Here is an 18,958-nt window from a genome sequence, read left to right as displayed (position 1 = left end):
GTGGACGCAGGGGAGGTGCTTGCTGTGTGAAGCAGCCCTTTTTTGGTAATCTCTCGGGTGTTGTGGCAATGTCAGGTGTCGGTTGCATCAGCCTCAGAGCTGTTGGTTCCACCCCTCGGGGAGCGAGAAGACCGGGACCGAGTGGTGTGGCAATGTCAGGTGTTGGTTGCATCAGCCACTTTGGCGGGGGTTCCGTCTGGCTCCCTGGGCCCTTCCCCGGACCTGCTGGCCTTACAGGGAGAAAGAATGCTTTGACCATAAGATCTGTAAGCAACTCCAGAGTTAGGCAAAAAGAGAAGAGTAAACAAAGCTAGAAAGAACTAGGTGTGGGGAACAGGATGTGTGTGAATGCGTGGCACATTCAGGTAGTAGACCAGAGAATATTTTATTTTACCTGAGGCCAGTTTATTCTCAGGAGAGGATGTATACTGTCTTAGGTTGAGGGTGAGCCAAAGTGTAGGGGCCTGGAGTAAGGAGACAGATTAACAGGAGGAAACATAATGATTTTAATTATATACTTATGGGGCTTCAAAGAGGAAAAGTCAATTCTTGGTTAGTTGAGAAGTGAAAGTGTTTGGTAAATAAAGGTTGCCCTGCTGGGCAGATAAGTCTCTCAAGTGAAAAAATTATCTCTAGAAATAGCCCTCTTCCTGGTGTAGGCTCCATTTCTAACATAGATTTCCTTTATAAATGTAGATTTCTCTTACAAAAGGGTATTTCTACTCTGTTTTCAGAGCTTCTCCTATATCTACAGTTTCTTAAAAATCAGTTCACATTAATCCTTATGCCAAAGAGGCATATTTTGGGATGACATATTCTGCTACCCTTCAAAATGTTACCTTGTTTTTATTATAATAAACCTCAGAAAGTCCTATTGTTGTCGAACACAAGTTCAAGAGTCCAACACACAGTGAGGCCAAACAAATGTCAGAGTTTGGAGCAGAGAATTGTTTATTGTAAAGGCCAAGCAAAGAGAGCAGGTGGCTTATGCTCAAAAGACTTGAACTCCCCAATGGATCTCAGAGAAGAGGGTTTTTTTTTTTACTATAAATTTCTTTATTTTTTATTCTACTTTTTAAATTTTTGGCTGCATTGGGTCTTCATTGCTGCACACGGACTTTCTCCAGTTGTGGTGAGCAGGGGCTACTCTTCATTGCGGTGCACAGGCTTCTCATTGCAGCGGCTTCTCTTGTTGGGGAGGATGGGCTCTAGGTGCATGGGCTTCAGTAGTTGTGGCATGTGGGCTCAGTACTTGTGGCTCACAGGCTTATTTGCTCTGCAGCATGTGGGATCTTCCCGGACCAAGGCTAGAACCCATGTCCCCTGCATTGGCAGGCGGATTCTTAACCACTGCACCACCAGGGAAGTCCCCAGAGAAGAGTTTTTAAAGGCAAAATTTGGGGTGAGGGCTACAGGGTGTCTGACTTTCTTCTGATTGGTTGGTAATAGGGTGGTGTTCCAGAAATCTTGTGCTCAGCCTGCAGTTACCAACCTTCACCTGGGTGGAGGGCTTAGTTCCTATAGAAGAACTCAAAGATCTATTGTTATGTATATCACTTGAGGAGGAGCCAGGACTCTGCTTTATTTCTCCATTATTGTTTCTTGGCTGCTTTTCCTTTGTTTCTGCATTCCCTCCATAATTAGTAATTGTTTGAATCTGACCTTTGGAACTCAGGGAAGCTCTAGGAGGCTGAAGCCTTTTTCCTATAAGCAAGAAAACTGGGGACATGGAAAGGCTTTTTTACCCAGGAGGGTCCCACAGGGGCCTGCTCGGTTTCACTATCTTTTAGGAATGGATAAGTATAATAGAGCCTGGGGAGAAAGTGATCCCTCATTCTGGTAAGAGAAAGCCTTGCATGTCAGTGAGGACATGATTTTTTCATACTTTCCAATGGAAACAGGGAGGAAAGCCAACTTACACTAAGTTAACTGGAGAATTTTTGGTTGTTAGGAGGGAATAATTTATAAATGTGGACATCCTGATGGCAGTAGGCAGAAAGAGAGTGAACTGAGACATTCTATTAATATCAAAGGAATCTGTGTAGGTGTCTATGGTACTGCTGTGCCAATGACGTATTAAGGACTTAAAGGAGTGCCAACTTAGGAAGTAGGGGCTATTGTGTGAGTTAAGAGAAATCCAGGGCCTTTGTCACAGCTTGCTGAGAAGACTGGGGCCCAATTGTCTTGGCCCCAGCTTAGGAGCAATTGTTCCATGCCAAGAGAGGCAAGCTGAGAGGGTCTCAGGCTGCTGCTTCCCCCCCCCCCCCCAACGTCACTGAGTGCTCAGTTTTTACAGCAGGGGTGTCGCTCAGAGAGAAACTTGCCATTGTTCCCAACCCCAGCTTCAGAGCTTGGGCTCAGAAATTTTTCCTGGGGAGAGAAGTGGGCCATAAAACAGATAGCTCCTGATCTTTTCCCAAAGGAAATGACTTCATTTGTAGCAGAGTTTGGAGAGTTCAAGTCTACGGGGCCTGAACAGTAGAGGCTGTGATGAGAGGAAGTTGGATAGAGACCCGTGCATTTAATAAGGATACAGACCAGACTGTAGGCTGGCTGGTTTAGGAGGACTGAGGAACAGGATAGCTGGGAGGACTCCTTTTGGAGTCAGAAAAATATATAGAACACTGCCTTCAGAAACTATTTCTTTAAAGGAGTTACAGTTTGATGGGATTAGTTTATCGAGCAATTTATGCCCCCAGGACATTGATGAAAATAAATAAATAAATAAAGCAACTAACGGGCAATTAGTGGAGTCGGACATCTGGGTGTGGTCAAGGAAAGAGAGGAAGAGAACAAGTTCATCCCAGAGTGACTGTGGGCATATCCAAAACTGTCACGCCTTAAGGAGCAATATGAGAAGTTTAACACTGTGTATATGTGTGTTTATGTGTGTGTGTATGCACATGAGTTGGCAGGGAGACTAGACTTCACTAAAATAATCCAGCCAATCAGGAAACAAATTGAGTGGGGAGGCACTTGCTAGACTAGTGTTGCTGCTAGCAATCTGGGCCAGCACAGTGGCTGAACTTAATGTCCCTTCCAAATGTGGAAAAGTTTGGATGAAAATAAATGACAAATGAGAGAAGGAGAAATAATAGCTGAGAGTAAAGGAGTGTATAAGTGGGTTATGCAATGAGAGAAATCCAACCTCAAGAGAGGCTCAGAGAACGAGAATAATATTATTTCTTAGCAGAATTATACCAGATGCCCAGACGGGCAAAGCTATGTTTGCCAAAACCACCCCTGCTTTTGATACTGACAAAGTCAGATGGCAGCCTGCAAACCTGAGTCTGGGAGACGTTCTGGTCATAGGATATATTTGACGAGCAGGATCAATGTTACTGACTAAATCAAGCCCTAATAATGTTCCAGTATCTTTGACTATTTTTCAGGCTCCATCTATCAATACTATAAAAGATATCATTTGGGAAGGGATTTCTGAGAACTGCTTCCTACTGGAATTTCAGACCCTGTGGTGGATGGCTCCCAGCAGACTGATTACCGTGTAGCTGTAAACCTTGATGAGCAAATGCTTAGAAAGGTCCCTGGTTGTAATAGATACAATGGCAGCCTGCCCAGCATGCCACAGTGTGGTGTGCTATGCACAAACACAATCGTCCTGGTTTTTGTGGATGGAAAGCTATAAGGAGAATGGGGAAAAACAATGGGTTCCTACTGGGATTAAAGCAGTGGGCATCATGTGGTGGATCTGAGTCCCCTGGGGAACAGTCCCACTCAGACAGGAAGGCTGTGGGAGGACTTATGACATACTCAAACTAAATTACAGCTGGCTTTGACCAACCAACACTATTATGGGGTGCCCAATATTTTTGGGTACAAAATATGTATCCTAACTGCACCCAGGCTGTTAATAGGCAATAGCAACAACATGCATGGTAGATTAAACAACAATGGCCCACAAGTCAGAAAAGGGGAGATAGATGCCAGTCTAGGTATTCTGGGACAAGCAGAGTTTGCTTTTAATGAGGAGCAGCATTCAGAGAAAGAAGATTTAGTCACTAGAGTAGGCATATTAGAGGGAGTTCTCTTCCAGGCAGAAGGTAAAGGATAAGAAGCAGCTTGGAGAGATAAAGAAGCACCAGCAAACTGCATCAGGCCGACTCCACAAGTAATGCTTGGTAATGCTAGAACCCAGGGTTGGGAAAGGGCCTGCACTCTGACCTGACAGGTCCTCTTGACTATTTTAATATGGATAGAGGCTGAAGTGGCCAGGAAACAATGGTCCCCTATCCTAGTCCCTGGGCCTCAAGGGGGTACACCTGTGGAAATCTTAAGGCCTGCAAGCTTATGGAAGTGGTCTGTGGGCACGGCACTTGTAATTTACACCAATGTATAATGACTGTGCTTGCCCCCAGAATAAGTTGAAATAAAACATATCCTGCAGTATAGTTAGCAGGGATAGGAACTATTCTAAATACTGCTCATATCCTCCCCTTGGGAGGAAGATGGGCTCTGCTATATTTATACACAATGAAAACCAGTCTCAGTACAAGCCTACGAGATGGGGAGGGTAATTGACTTTTCCCTCCAATTAACTTGAATTAACCCAGATAAAACTAAGCCATGGCCAGCTGTAATGATACCTGTCTTTTCATAATAATTTCTGCTATGTGGGCAAGGGTAGATCTTGTTGGGTACACAAAGCATACATCTCTGTAATCCTTACCGATTTGTTCTTTAAGGAAGCTGAATTGCACTGACCATATGGCAGTGTGGTATTGTTGGAAAGATGTGACTGCCTCATGTCAATGTATCCTATAATACTGATACTCATGGTCAAATGTATTGTGAGATTAAGTTAAAGCCTCCTCGGGATGTAATACCTAAGGAGGAACTAGATCTAGCTAACCATAAGCTGATTTCTGTGGTAAATAGTTCTGCACAAGTTTATCATAAGGTATAAATAGCAATAGATCAAGGGAAAAAAGTAATCAAACTAGTGCAAGAATATGAAATATGAAGATGTTTATAATGGCTTTATAGGATGAATTAGTTGAATTAGTTGTTTCTTTAAATTAGTTGAATTAGTTGTTTCCTTAAATCTGTCCCTACCTCACACTGGCTTCTTCAAATGTTAGGCATATTTGTATTGGTTCTGTTAAAAATAAACAACAGGTCTGAAATGGAGTCACTTGTGTTAAAGCCCCATATCAGCAAACCAAGACTTAATACCTAACCTAATTGCAGTTACAACCTCCCGCAGAAGTGTAACCTTTAATGAGTCAACCTGGAATTACCTGGTTAGCGCTGAGGTATTCGGCCAACAGGCCCTTCCGTTCCTATTAGGAGAGTGGCCTTACCTAAAACAATGCATTCTTTGCTAATAATTTCCTTTTTCCTGCTCCCTCTCTGCCTTAAAAAAACTGAAAACCTTTCCTTTTCTGCAGCTAGATGAAGCTCCTTCTGTTTGCTAGGTTGGATGGTGCCCATTTCATGAGTCATTTAATGAAGCCAACTGGATCTTCAAATTTCCTCATTTGAATTTTTGTTATTTAACAGTAAGTACTATTGCTAGAACTGTTCTATAATATAAATGTTACACCAAATGTAAGTGCTTTGATAGGTATGATCATTTTGCTGTAAGGGATCTGTGTTCAAAAACTAGGGGGTGGCCCGTGATATTGAGATATAATAAGAAATACATATTTTGGTGCTTGTCTGTGATTCCTGCCTCTCAGCTCTAAAAACCTGTATTTTCCGAAGTGATTAGAGAGGTAGGGGCATCTTTTGTTTTATTTGGTTTTTGCCTTTGATTCCTGCAATGGTTTTAGAGTGATAAAGGTAAAGTGGGTGCATTTTGTTATTCATAACAAACCCTTTCAAACACACCTGAGTTTATGTGCGTGAGGAAATTTTTGGAAAGCCTCCGGATAAGGATGGGGGCGGGTTGCCAGGGGAACCACCTAGGGTAATTAGAGGGTTGAAAAGCAGGTTGGTGAACAAGAACACATCCATGTGTTAGGAGGGTGGCATACCACAAACTCCATGGGGACAGCAGCTCCTGAACTTGGAACCCTTTGGGACCTTGCCCTACATGTTTCTCCATCTGGCTGTTCATTTGTATCCTTTAACATCCTTTGTAATAAATTGGTAATCTAGTAAGTAATCTGGTTTCCTGAGTTCTTGAGGTGCTCTAGCAAATTAATCAAACCTGAGAAGGTTGTGGAACCCTCTGATTTATAGTCAGTCAGTCCTTCAGAAGTACAGCTAATATGCTGGACTTGGTAAGTAGTATCTAAAGTGAGGTGGGGAAGGAGGGGGGCAGTCTTGTGAGACTGTGTCCTTAACCTGTGGGATCTGATGTTGACTCCGGGTAGATAAAAAACTGAATTAAATTGTAGGACACCCAGCTGGCGTTGCACATTTGCTTGCTGTGGGGAAAACTCCCAAATACGGCGACTAAAAGTGAAATAGTACTGAAAGTACACAAGTATTCAGTGAGTAAAGAAGACTTTTATGTACATAAACAAAAAACAATTCACAGTCTTCGCTGGAGAGTCGCCTCGATTTCCGGCTTCAACAGTGCTTGGAGGGAGCCCGCCTTCTCACTGCCTCAAGGTCCTTCACTTCCGCTCCAGCACCGGAGCCTCATCTCCTCAGCTGCCTGCAGAGAGGACCGCGGCCCCCTCGCAGGTGCGCCAGAGCTGCCATTTGGACTCGGAGGCCGCCATCACCCGCCAGATCAACCTGGAGCTCTACGCCACCTGTCCATGTCAGACTACCTTGACAGCGATGATGTGGCTTTGAAGAACTCTGCCAAATACTTTCTTCACCAGTCTCCTGAGGAGAGGGAACATGCTGAGAAACTGATGAAGCTGCAGAACCAGAGAGGTGGCGGAATCTTCCTTCAGGATATCAAGAAACCAGACTGTGAAGACTGGGAGAATGGGCTGAATGCAATGGAATGTGCGCTACACTTGGAAAAAAAATGTAAATCAGTCACTACTGGAACTGCACAAAATGGCCACTGACAAAAATGACCCCCATTTGTGTGACTTTACTGAGACTCATTACCTGAGTGAGTAGGTGAAATCCATTAAAGAATTGAGTAACCATGTAACCAACTTGCGAAAGATGGGGGCCTTCCCGAATCTGGCATGGCAGAGTTATCTCTTTGACAAGCACACCCTGGGAAACAGTGACAACAACGAGAGCTAAGCTTTAGGCTGGCTTCCTGTAGCCATGGGTGACTTCCCTGGTCACCAAGGCAGTGCATGCATGTTTGAGTTTCCTTTACCTTTTCTATAAGTTGTACCAAAACATCTACCTATGTTTTTTCGTTAGTACCATTCCTTCAAATAGAGTAATTTGGTACCCACCCCTCTCTTAAGAAAAAAGAAAAGAAAAAAATAATAATAACAAAAATAGCCCTGGAAAGGGGCTGGGAGGACCAGTATTGCAGTATTGCAGTTGCTGCAATATATTATGGAAAATGTCTATTTTTCAACAAAAAAGTTTGTGGTGTGCAAAAAACAGGAAATTGTGACCTATACATACAACTGAAACTGTCTGCGAGAGTAAGTAGATGAGAGATTTAAGAGAAAAAGACTTCAAAGTAGCCATTATAAACATGCTCATGGAACTAAACGAAAGCATGATTAAAGATGTAAGGAAGATATGATGACAGTGTGGCATCAACTAGAATATCAATAATGAGATAGAAATGATAAAGAAAAGCCAAATGCAGATTCCTTTGAATTTGAAGTTGAAAGTGTTGATGGAAAAAAAAATGCACAACCTAAAAGCTGAGGATTATGTTTTATTCGGTGGACTTGCTGAAGACTCAGCTACAGGAGGTAACCTCTCAGATAGCTCTGGGGGCTACACTGAAGAGGTAAGGGAGGAGCCAGGATATATAGGAGTTCAAACAAACAAACAAACCTAGTAGTCAAACATCAAAAGATCACTGCTAATTAAAGAAAACCAGACATCTCAAGTGAATGAATCTTGTGCTTTTCTGTGTATGGGAAGGTGCAAAAGTCTGGGTTCATTGAAATCATTCCTTTGATATGTACCTTAACTATCTAGGGCCAGTATCCTGTTTTTCTTCATCCTCAATCCCCTCAGCATGCACAGCGGGGCGGGGGGGTGGGGGGAGCAGCTGCAGTGTCTGATGGCCACAACATCCTTTGTTTACTGATATGGCAGTCCATGTCCACTAAAATTACAGTAACTAAAATTTTAAAATTCGCTAGAGGGATTCAACAGTAGATTTGAATGGCAGAATATAAAGAATTAGCAAACTTGAAGACAGATTGATAACCTTCCTTTAGCTCTGTCCAAAATATTTTGATGCATTTTTATTTCCATTTAGTTTCAAATATTTATTAATTTCTTCTGATTTCTTTTGTTATTTAGAAGCTTGTTGTTTAGTTTTTTGAGGCTTTTCTAAATATCTAATTATTATTGATTTCTGATTTAATTTCATTGTGCTTAGAGAAAATATTCTGTAAAATTTAAGATTTTAAATATTGAGACTTGTTTTATGTCCCAGCATAAGATCTGTCTTGGTTAATGCTCTATGTGCACGTGGAAAGAATGTGAATTCTGTGGTTTATTGGATATATTGTTCTGTAAAGGTCAGTTAGGTTGAAGTGGTTAATATTTTTAGATCTTCCACATCCTTCTAGATTTTTATCTAGTTATTAAAGAGGAAATTGATATTTCTACTTTGTAAATTTGTCTATTGGTCTCTTTAGTTCAGTCAGCTTTTGCTTCATCTATTTTTAAGCTCAGTTATTAGCCACCTACATTTTAGGTTTGCTATGTCTTCTTCATGGATTGACCTATTTATCATTATAAATGTCTCTATCTATGATAATTCTTCTTGTCTTGAGGCCCATTAAGTCTAATATTAATAAAACTCAGCTTTCTTTTGCATACCATTTACATGGTGTATTATTTTCATTCTTTTTAACCTATTTTTTCTAACATTTAAAGATATTATTGGTATGGTTGGATTTAGTTCTGTCTTGTTTGTTACTTGCTTTTTTTTAAATTGAAGTATAGTAGAAGTATAGTGTCATGTTAGTTTTGGTGTACAGCAAAGTGATTCAGATATATGTATATACCTGTATATATGTATATATATATATATATATATATATATATGTATTCTTTTTGTTTTCTATGCCTGTCAGTGTGTTTCTGTTTTGTAAATAAGTTCATTTGTATCATAGTTTAGATTCCACATATAAGTGATATCATATGGTATTTATTTTTCTCTGATTTAGTTCACTTGGTATGATAATCTCTAGGTCCATCCATGTTGCTGCAAATGGCATTACTCATTCTTTTTTTATGGCTGAGTAGTATTCCATTTTGTGTGTGTGTGTGTGTGTGTGTATATTATATATATATCACATCTTCTTTATCCATTCATCTGTAGATGGACATTTATGTTGCTTTCATATCTGGGCTGTTGTAAATATGCTGCTATGAACATTGAGGTGCATGTATCTTTTCAAACTAGAGTTTTCTCCAGATATATGGCCAGGAGTGGGATTGCTGGATCATATGGTAACTCTATTTTTAGTTTTTTAAGGAACCTCCATACTGTTTTCCATAGTGGCTACACCAATTTACATTCCTACCAACAGTGTAGGAGGGAGGGTTTCCTTTTCTCCACACCCTCTTCAGCATTATTGCTTGTGAACTTTTTAACGATGGCCGTTCTGACTGGTGTGAGATAGTACCTCATTGTAGTTTTGATTTGCGTTTCTCTGATAATTAGTGATGTTGAGCATCTTTTCATGTGCCTATTGGCCATCTGTATGTCTTCTATGGAGAAATGTCTATTTAGGTCTTCTGCCCACTTTTTGATTCAGTTGTTTGATTTTTTTGTTATAGAGTTGTATGAGCTGTTTGTATATTTTGGAAATTAAGCCCTTGTCAGTTGCACCATTTGCAAATATTTTATCCCAGTGTGTAGGTTGTCTTTGCATTTTGTTTATGGTTTCCTTTGCTATGCAAAAGCTTGTAAGTTTGATTAGGTCTCATTTGTATATTTTTGCTTTTATTTCTTTTGCCTTGGGAGACTGATCTAAGAAAATATTGCTACGATTTACGTCAGAGAATGTTTTGCCTATGATCTCTTCTGGGGGTTTTATGATGTCATGTCTTCTTTAGGTCTTTCAACCATTTTGAGTTTATTTTTGTATATGATGTGAGGGAGTGTTCTAATTCACTGATTTATATGTAGCTGTCCAGCTTTCCCAAAACCACTTGCTGAAGAAATAACATACACTCTTGACCATTGTAGCTGTATACTAAGTTTTGAAACCAGGTAATGTGAGTCCTCCAACTTTGTTCCTCAGTATTATGTTGGCTATTCTAGATATTTTGTCTTTCTTTGTATATTTTAGAATCATTTTGTCAGTAGCTACAAAATAACTTACAGGGATTTTGATTGGGATTGCATTGAATCTATAGATCATGTTGGGGAGAACTGACATCTTAACAATATTGAGGCTTGTAATGTATAAACATGGAATATCTCTCTGTTTAGTTAGAGCCTCTTTGATTTTTTCATCAGAATTTTGCTGTTTCTACATATAGATTTTGAACATATTTTGTTAGATATATAGCCAAGGATTTTATTTTGGAGTGGCTGTTATATGTGGTTTAAAAATTTTTTTAATTCCAATTGTTCATTGCTGGTGTATAAGAAAGCAATTGACTTTTACATATTAACCTGTATCGTGCAAGCTTGCTATGATTACTTCTTAATTCCAGAAATTTTTATGTCAGTTTTTTTGGATTTTCTATGTAGGCAATCATGTCATTTGCAAACAAAAACCATTTTATTTCTTCCTTTCCAATTTATGCCTTTTGTTTCTTTTCTGGTCTTATTGCAGTAGCTATAACCTCCAATATAATATTGCTATGGACTGAATATTTGTGCTTCTCCCAAATTTATATATTGAGACCCTAATTCTCAATGTGATGGTATTTGGAGGTCAGGGCTTTGGGAAGTAATAAGGATTATATTAGGTTATGAGGGTGGGACCCTCATGATAGGATTAATGCTCTTATACAGAGGAAAAGACACAAGATCTCTCTTTCTGCCTGCATGCACCAAGGAAATTAAAATAAATCAAATTAATATTGAACTCAGATGTTGGGAAAATAATTAACTAAACCTAACAAAAACAGAAAGAACAAGTAAGAATAAAAGTACTAATTAATGAATTAGAAACAATAGAATAAATATATAACCTAAGAGCTATTTTCTTGAAAACAAACTTTATTAAATAGAAAACTCACTAGTTTAACCTATCAAGATATGAGGGTGAAAATGCAAACACATAAAACTCAGGATGAAGATGGAGAAATGATAGCTATGGAAAAAAAAGAAAGAAATTATAGGCAAATTTTTTATAACTCATAAATTTGAAAAATGTGGAATGGTATTGAAATTTATATACTGTGCTTCAAGTTTTATAAACCTTGAAAACTATAGTTTCTTTATTTTCTACAAGTGATCTGAGTATTTTCATAAATTCATATACCAGTGAATGATGGAAAAGTAAATGTATATTTGTATTTAGAAATATCTTATTATCTTCAAGATAAGAGTCTCTTTTCTTTAAAACTGGTGCTTTTGGATAAAAGCTTGGTCTTTCTGAGTTTCTTACCTCTCTTCTTCCCAAAGGTAACATCTGCATATAGTTGACTGGAAAACTGTGCTCTTTGGTGATGGGGAAGGGGAAGGCTTTGTCCTGGCTCTTCAGGGGACTCTGCTGTTCAGCTCTGCTGGTGAAACTCCTGGTCTCTTCTCTCAGTGTGGGGATTATCTGCAGGGAGTTTGGCCAACTTCCACGTGAGTAGGCCTTTCTTCAGCCTTTACTGGTGCCTCTGGCCCTCTGAGATCTGGCTAAGACTTTCATGTGATTCCTCTTGGAACCTGCCCGCAGGTTCTCAGCCACATTTCTTGCTTGTCCCTTCTGTAGCAATCCCTCGGCAACTTCACTATCATCTACATTTTACAACTTTCCACAGGGCACATAGGAATCTCTGGATTCTTTAGGATATTAGCACTATCTCTGGCTTTCTATCCATTTGGCGAATTCATTCTGCCGATTTCACTTTGGAGTGACTGTCCCATTTTGACGTGGAAACATCTGGAACCATTCCCTATTCCCTACTCCACTGCTTGAGGGCATTTAAGCTTTCCACTAAATCCAGAGCTTATGTTTTGGGAGGAGGAGCAGGAAAAGGTAAATGAAGTATTTAAGCTGAAAGAAAAAATTTTAAGGGAGTTCCCTGGTGGCCTAGTGGTTAGGACTCCAGCCTTTCACTGTCGTGGCCTGGATTCAATCCCTGTTCAGGAAACTGAGATCCCACAAGCTGCGCCACGCAGCCAAAAAAAAAAAAAAAAAAAAAAAATGATTAAAAGAGAATGAGCTACTTTAAACTGGCTAGTTTATCTTCTCTCTGCCTTCCTACACCACTCACCAGGATAGGTATACAAGAGGAACACTGGATTTGTTATGGAAAATAAAAGAAACCTGCATGTTTTGCACATCTCAGTGCTAATTATTACATTTTTGAGCTTACTACATTTGAGGTATTTTTAGGTATAATCTCATTGATTGTAAACCTTGTTGCCCAGAAACTGTTCCTATTCAGAAACAGGGACGATTCCATCTAAAACAGAGTCAATCAGCTTGAAGGTTCATAGCTGATTTTTTTGGAGTCTCTGGCAAAACACTAATCTGACAACGAGAGTTAAGTGTCTAAAGAGATTTCTAAACAAACAAGCAAACACTTCTCTTTATCAAAAGCAAGACTTGGAGCACTGGATAGGAAGTCTATCATAAGTGTAAGATGGAAAAAAATAGGATTAAGGCTAGAAACATCCAATAGTCAGGAAAAGGAGGAACGTTTCCACCTAAGAGGTCTGGAGAGAAAAAAAGGCTAAGTGAAGTGAGAAGTTAGCACCATCATATACCCTTTCAGGTCAAATCTTGGGAATCAGAAGACATGGCGGTACATATAGATGGGCATAGGGAAATCAGAAGACATCAGAGCTAGTGACTAGCTTTTCTAGGCATATGCAGTACATGAGGGAAAACTTTCCAATTTGACCCACATTCAGACAGGGCCACACCTAAAACGATTCAGGAGCAAGAGAGCAGCATTGGAAAAGATAGGGGCTTCATGACTTGTGTGTGGTACAGAAGATTTAGAAATCCCAGTGTACTTCATGTAGAAAACATAGAAGATAGACAAGTAGAGAACAGGTACGCTTGCAATGGGGCCACCTTGGCAAGGAACAGGGTGATTCTACAGTGGACACTCCTGGTTTCATGGTCTTATCTGAGGGCAAGATGGAGGATGTGGCTGAGACTCAGAGGATCTGCAGCCCCAGAAAGAGCTAAGGTGGGACCATCAGACCCTGATTGTGTCTAGAAAACACACCAACTGATTCATTACCCAGGGACTTCAGAGTTTCAGAGTCTAACCTAAAGTCATACATGTGGACCCAAGGCCCCTCCCTCATTTCTTTAAGGATTTATAATCTTCCAAATACACCTGATTACATCTTGGGTAGAGGGGGTGAGGAGAAATCCTAAAGCACTCAATATTTACCCTCAAAGACAAATTTTTCTAAAAGAGACTGAATTTACTGTTTTAAAGCCAAAGAGACTAAGATGCCTTTAGCTGGAAAGTTTAAATTACTTCCCCTCACTACCTAGAGGATGGAGGCTCAAAATCAAGATGAGTTTAAATACAGACAAGAAAGGCCAGTAATACCAGACTAGAGAATTTGGACAAACCCTCCCACTGAAGACAACTAAAAATAAATAGAATATACACATACATAAATAAAAGCATCATCTAAAAATATAAAACTAACAACTATGAAGAGTGACATTTTGCAACTTCTCCATGAAATATCTAGATGTGTATTTCTTTATTATCTAGCATGGGATTCATTGAACTTCTCTGTATTGATGTATTTCATAGGTTCTAGAAAATCTCAGCCATTATCTTTTCAAATATTTGCATCAAACAAATCAAATAGAAAACCTTTTAAGGCAGCTAGAGAAAAGAGATATTACCTAAAGGCATAACAGAGCTATAGCTAACTTCTCAAAAGCAAAAATAGAGACCAGAAAACAATGCAATATCTTCAAGGTGATGAAAAAAATGGCACCCAACCTAGAAGACTCTACAGAGTGAAAGAATCCTTTGGATATGAGGAAAAAATATAGAAAATTTTGAACAAACAGAAACTGAGATAATCATACAAAAAGGAGAGTCTAATGGGTATTCTTCAGATTTAAGGAAAATAACCGTGGACGGAAGTTCAGAGGTTTAGAAAGAAATGAAGAGCAATGAAATATTCATTAAATGAACATTGCATAAAATAATTGTCTTGTGTTTAGGATTTAGCTAGCTAGCTAGAGAAATAAATACATGCAGAAATAAACTTATAAATGGGAAATGAAGATAAATGTAGTTAAAGTGTGATCAGGCCTTTGCTTTGTCTTGGAAGAGGTTAAAATGATCGACTATAGTGAATTAAGGAGGGATGTGGTAATCTCTAGCGTAACTATTAAAAAGTACAAAAGCAATATATAATTTCCAAACTAATTGGGAGTATGGAATGATAAAAAATAGTGAATGCATTCAAAAGAAGGCTACAGTCTTCTGAAGTTTGCATTATCCTTATATACTACCTTTTATCATTAACACATACCAACATTCCTGATTACACCAAGAGAAAGATGTATTACATGAGGGCAAAGGAAAAGGTCTTCAAATGACATTGAGGAGTAAGGAGAACACAAATTCTACACATGATTTAGGGGTTAGTGGGGTATAAGGAGCACCCATTTAAGAAGGATTCAAGAGAAGAAATGTCCATGAGGAACATTCACTGTTGATAATGTGAAAAAGATTGTCTTCCATGGTCTGGAGATTTCAGAGGGCACCGTCGAAAGGTTTGGGAGAAAGGGTAGCAATAGGCATTGGATCAGTGGGGAGGCTAAGAGCAGTGTAGTAGGAAGGCATAGATGACCAGAGCAGCTTCATGACAGAACAAGCATAACGGTAGAAGGCACGCTGAATTTAGCTGACTGAAAGATTTTCTAGTTAACTAGTCTCATGAATGCCCTGGCAAGTCTATGGCCTAGTGAGGTGGATGGACCTAGAGTCTGTCATACAGAGTGAAGTAAGTCAGAAAGAGAAAAACAAATGCCCTATGCTAACACATATATATGGAATCTAAAAAACAAAATAACAGCAAAAAAAACAATGGTTCTGATGAACCTAGGGACAGGGCAGGAATAAAGACACAGGCGTAGAGAATGGACTTGAGGACACGGGGAGGGGGAAGGGTAAACTGGGATGAAGTGAGAGAGTAGCATTGACATATATACACTACCAAATGTGAGATAGATAGCTAGTGGGAAGCAGGTTCATTGCACAGGGAGATCAGCTCAGTGCTTTGTGACCAGCTGGAGGGGTGGGTTAGGGAGGGTGGGAGGGAGATGCAAGAGGGAGGGGATATGGGGATATATGTGTACGTATAGCTGATTCACTTTGTTATACAGCAGAAACTAACACAACACTGTAAAGCAATTATACTCCAATAAAGATGTTTAAAAAGAATAAATGTACGGCCTGTCAGAAGCATCAGCCAAGGGTAGGGTGATTGAGTTTCTGAAAGATCCCTGGTCTTGAAAAAATAACCTTCAAACAGTCTAGTTGGTTCCCATGACTCACGCTGTGGAAATGACAGCAACTGTTTGGCTTTCAGGTGACTTCGATAATATCTGCCTTGAAAGTTTGCAAAATTGTCATTATTTTCTAAAAATATGTCTGTTAACAAATTGAATATACCCTTCCTCAAAAGCTAGGTATTTTTTGGTCATGTAAATTCAAGAACTTGAGGTCATCTTTTCAAAAAGAACAGAAAAGTTCAATAAACAGCCATCTGAATTTTGTGGCTCTGGACATCTATATACATCAATAAATCTGTGTCTTCTAGGTATGCATAGTAGTAAGTATCTCATCATCTCTTCCTTCCTCTTTAAATTCTGGTTTGTGCTCTGTGTTCAGTAATGCTGGACTTACCCTGATTTCCCACAAGTCATCTAATAATTCAGTGTTTTAATTCATCAATAAGGCTCATTTTAGAACTTACATATTCAGTTCAATATATATTCTATATTCTACCAATGGCAAAAAGCAGACCATGAACTGCATTCCTTTTAAGTTCGACTCTCTATTGGAATAAATGGTAAGACTCTTAGGTAGTAAGGGAAACAAAATCTCACTCCTATGGTCATTGAATGAACTGGATATGGCAGGAGTGTTGCCTTGGGAGGAGTGGCTCTTACTTCAATGATCAGTCATTATCACCAGCTCTGCAGTGGAAACTCCTGACAAATTTTAATGGTTTTAAATCCTTATTCTATAATAAAAAATCAGTTTGAATTCTAGAATCATAAACTGCTTGAGAAATATCTGATAAAATATTAAGGGTCTGGTTTATCCTTCAATATTACACCTTCTAAGTGGAACTGCAGCCAAGAGGTGGTGCATGGAAAGATCACTGATCACACCACTCCTTGAAGAGCTATTTTTTTTTCCCAATGCATTTTTTATTTTCTACCTTTTTTGAATCTTAAAATAGGGGCTTCCTAAAGGCAAAAACATGGGTTAGTGAAAGGATTTATCTCAAATTAGGGAAAAAGTTATGCATGCATAAAAGAAACTTATTCTGCGTGTGTGTATCTATATATCTATATCTATGTTATCTATCTACCTTTTGATCTGTAATTTTTGGAACGGCTCAGTAAATTAATTCAATTCCATTGTCTGAACCAATGGAAGAGCAAGTAAACAGGCAGGCAGCTGTCAGTCCATAAACTGGAGCCTGGTGAGGAGATGCTACCATTTGAGGGCAGGTATTTAATACCTCTCAGGTAACTTATTTCACTCCTTGAGCTGCTTCTATGGCTCTGTTGGTCTAACTTGAGCTTGAATTATTTCCTCTTCCCCTTTTAATATTAAAAAATTATTTTGGGGGGCTTCCCTGGTGGCGCAGTGGTTGAGAGTCCGCCTGCCGATGCAGGGGACACGGGTTCGTGCCCCGGTCCGGGAAGATCCCACATGCCGCGGAGCTGCTGGGCCCATGAGCCATGGCCCCTGAGCCTGTGCGTCCGGAGCCTGTGCTCCGCAACGGGAGAGGCCACAACAGTGAGAGGCCCACGTACCGCAAAAAAAAAACCCAAAAAAAACCCAAAGAATTATTTTGGGAGTATTAAAAATAATGATACTTATGGGGTAGAAAATTATAAAAGTATACAAAAATATAAAATGCATTGGAATGGGGAAATTATACCCAGTTATAGCTTTCTTAACATTTTAGTGTTCTTACATGTTAAAAGCAAACACACACACACACACACACACACACACACACACATCCATACACAGAGTATACTGATAATTCTCAATCCTGGATACACATTAAAAATCATTATTAATGTCACTATATATGTAACAATAATGAAAGTTAAAAAAAGTGATTATCAGTTTGCTCTACGTAAGAAAGAAGAATTGAAACTGCAGTCATTTGAACAATGCTTAAAGAATGATCCTCACTCCTACCTCAAAAGATTGATTAATAATATACATTTATTTTTAAGTTTTAAAGGTTATATATATGTGAATATATATGTATAAAATTGTTTATCAAATATGTATATAGTTTCTAATTTTGATTTTTTCACCTAATATTTTAAGTATTTCCATGTCATCAAAATTCTTAGTAGTCATCATCCTTAATGGCCACAAAAATTCCATCTTGAGAAAACACCAGAAATTATTTAATATTTTTTATTTACTCTCCAATAATTAAACATCAAGGTTATTTCTGTAAAATACGCAATGATGAACAACATGAACTAAATCTTTATATACGTATCTGATTATTTCCTTAGGATAGACCCCCCTACATGTGGATTCACTAGATTGAAAAAAGGAAAGTGGCAACATTTGGATTAAGAAAACAAGCTTTCCTAGGAATCCCACAACAGATTTCCTCTTACATCTCATTGGCTAGAGCAGTGTCAAGTGGCCACTCCCAACTAGAAGGTAGGAAGGGAGAAAAAATTGGCCAAGCCAACAAATGGAGCCCATCCCTATGGCTATACAATTTTTCTACACACGTTTTATCCTTTTTCATGGAACATAGTTATTGCTACTCCAAGTTCAACAACCCGAAAGTCTCATGCAATTACTGCTTCCAGCCTGAAAACCTTAATCTCCAGGTGATAAACAATTCTTTCTATCTGGGATATGGTTTCCAGGGGTTTAGCAACTTATAAACTAAAGCAATGATTATTAATCTTTCACATTCATCTGAATCAGCTAAGAGCTTGTTAAAACAGATTGCTGGGCTCCACCCCAGTGTTTCTGATTCAGTAGCTGTAGAATTGAGACCAAAAAGTTTGTGTTTCTAACAAGTTCCTGGTAATGCTGCTAGTCCAGGGGTCACATGTATTACATATGTATTACACAGATACAGTATGATATCACAATAAGGAAACTGACATTAATATAATCTATTGATCATACTATTTTTAAAAATAAATTTATTTGTTTTCATTTTTGGCTGTGTTGGGTCTTCGTTGCTGGGCGCGGGCTTTCTCTAGTTGCGATGAGTGGGGGCTACTCTTTGTTGTGGTGTGCGGGCTTCTCATTGTGGTGGCTTCTCTTGTTGCAGAGCATGGGCTCTAGGCACGCAGGCTTCAGTAGTTGTGGCACACGGGCTCAGTAGTTGTGGCTTGCAGGCTCTAGAGTACAGGCTCAGTAGTTGTGGCGCACGGGCTTAGCTGCTCCGCGGCATGTGGGGTCTTCCCGGGCCAGGGCTCGAACCCATGTCCCTTGCATTGGCAGGCAGATTCTTAACTACTGT

General features: G+C 39.3%; 1 pseudogene; it reads left to right on the top strand.

Annotated features, from left to right (window-relative positions):
• The first annotated feature begins 5,530 nt into the window (after positions 1-5,530).
• LOC149750513 (ferritin heavy chain pseudogene) overlaps positions 5,531-18,958 on the top strand; it is a 51,572-nt pseudogene continuing 38,144 nt past the window's right edge.

Source organism: Delphinapterus leucas, chromosome 1 (assembly GCF_059928025.1).
Source record: "Delphinapterus leucas isolate spDelLeu-1000000601 "Yukka" chromosome 1, BTC_Dleu_Yukka2, whole genome shotgun sequence".
NCBI classification, from domain to species: domain Eukaryota; kingdom Metazoa; phylum Chordata; class Mammalia; order Artiodactyla; family Monodontidae; genus Delphinapterus; species Delphinapterus leucas.
Note: the sequence above shows the minus strand (reverse complement) of the source record. Positions and strands in the feature narration are given on the sequence as shown.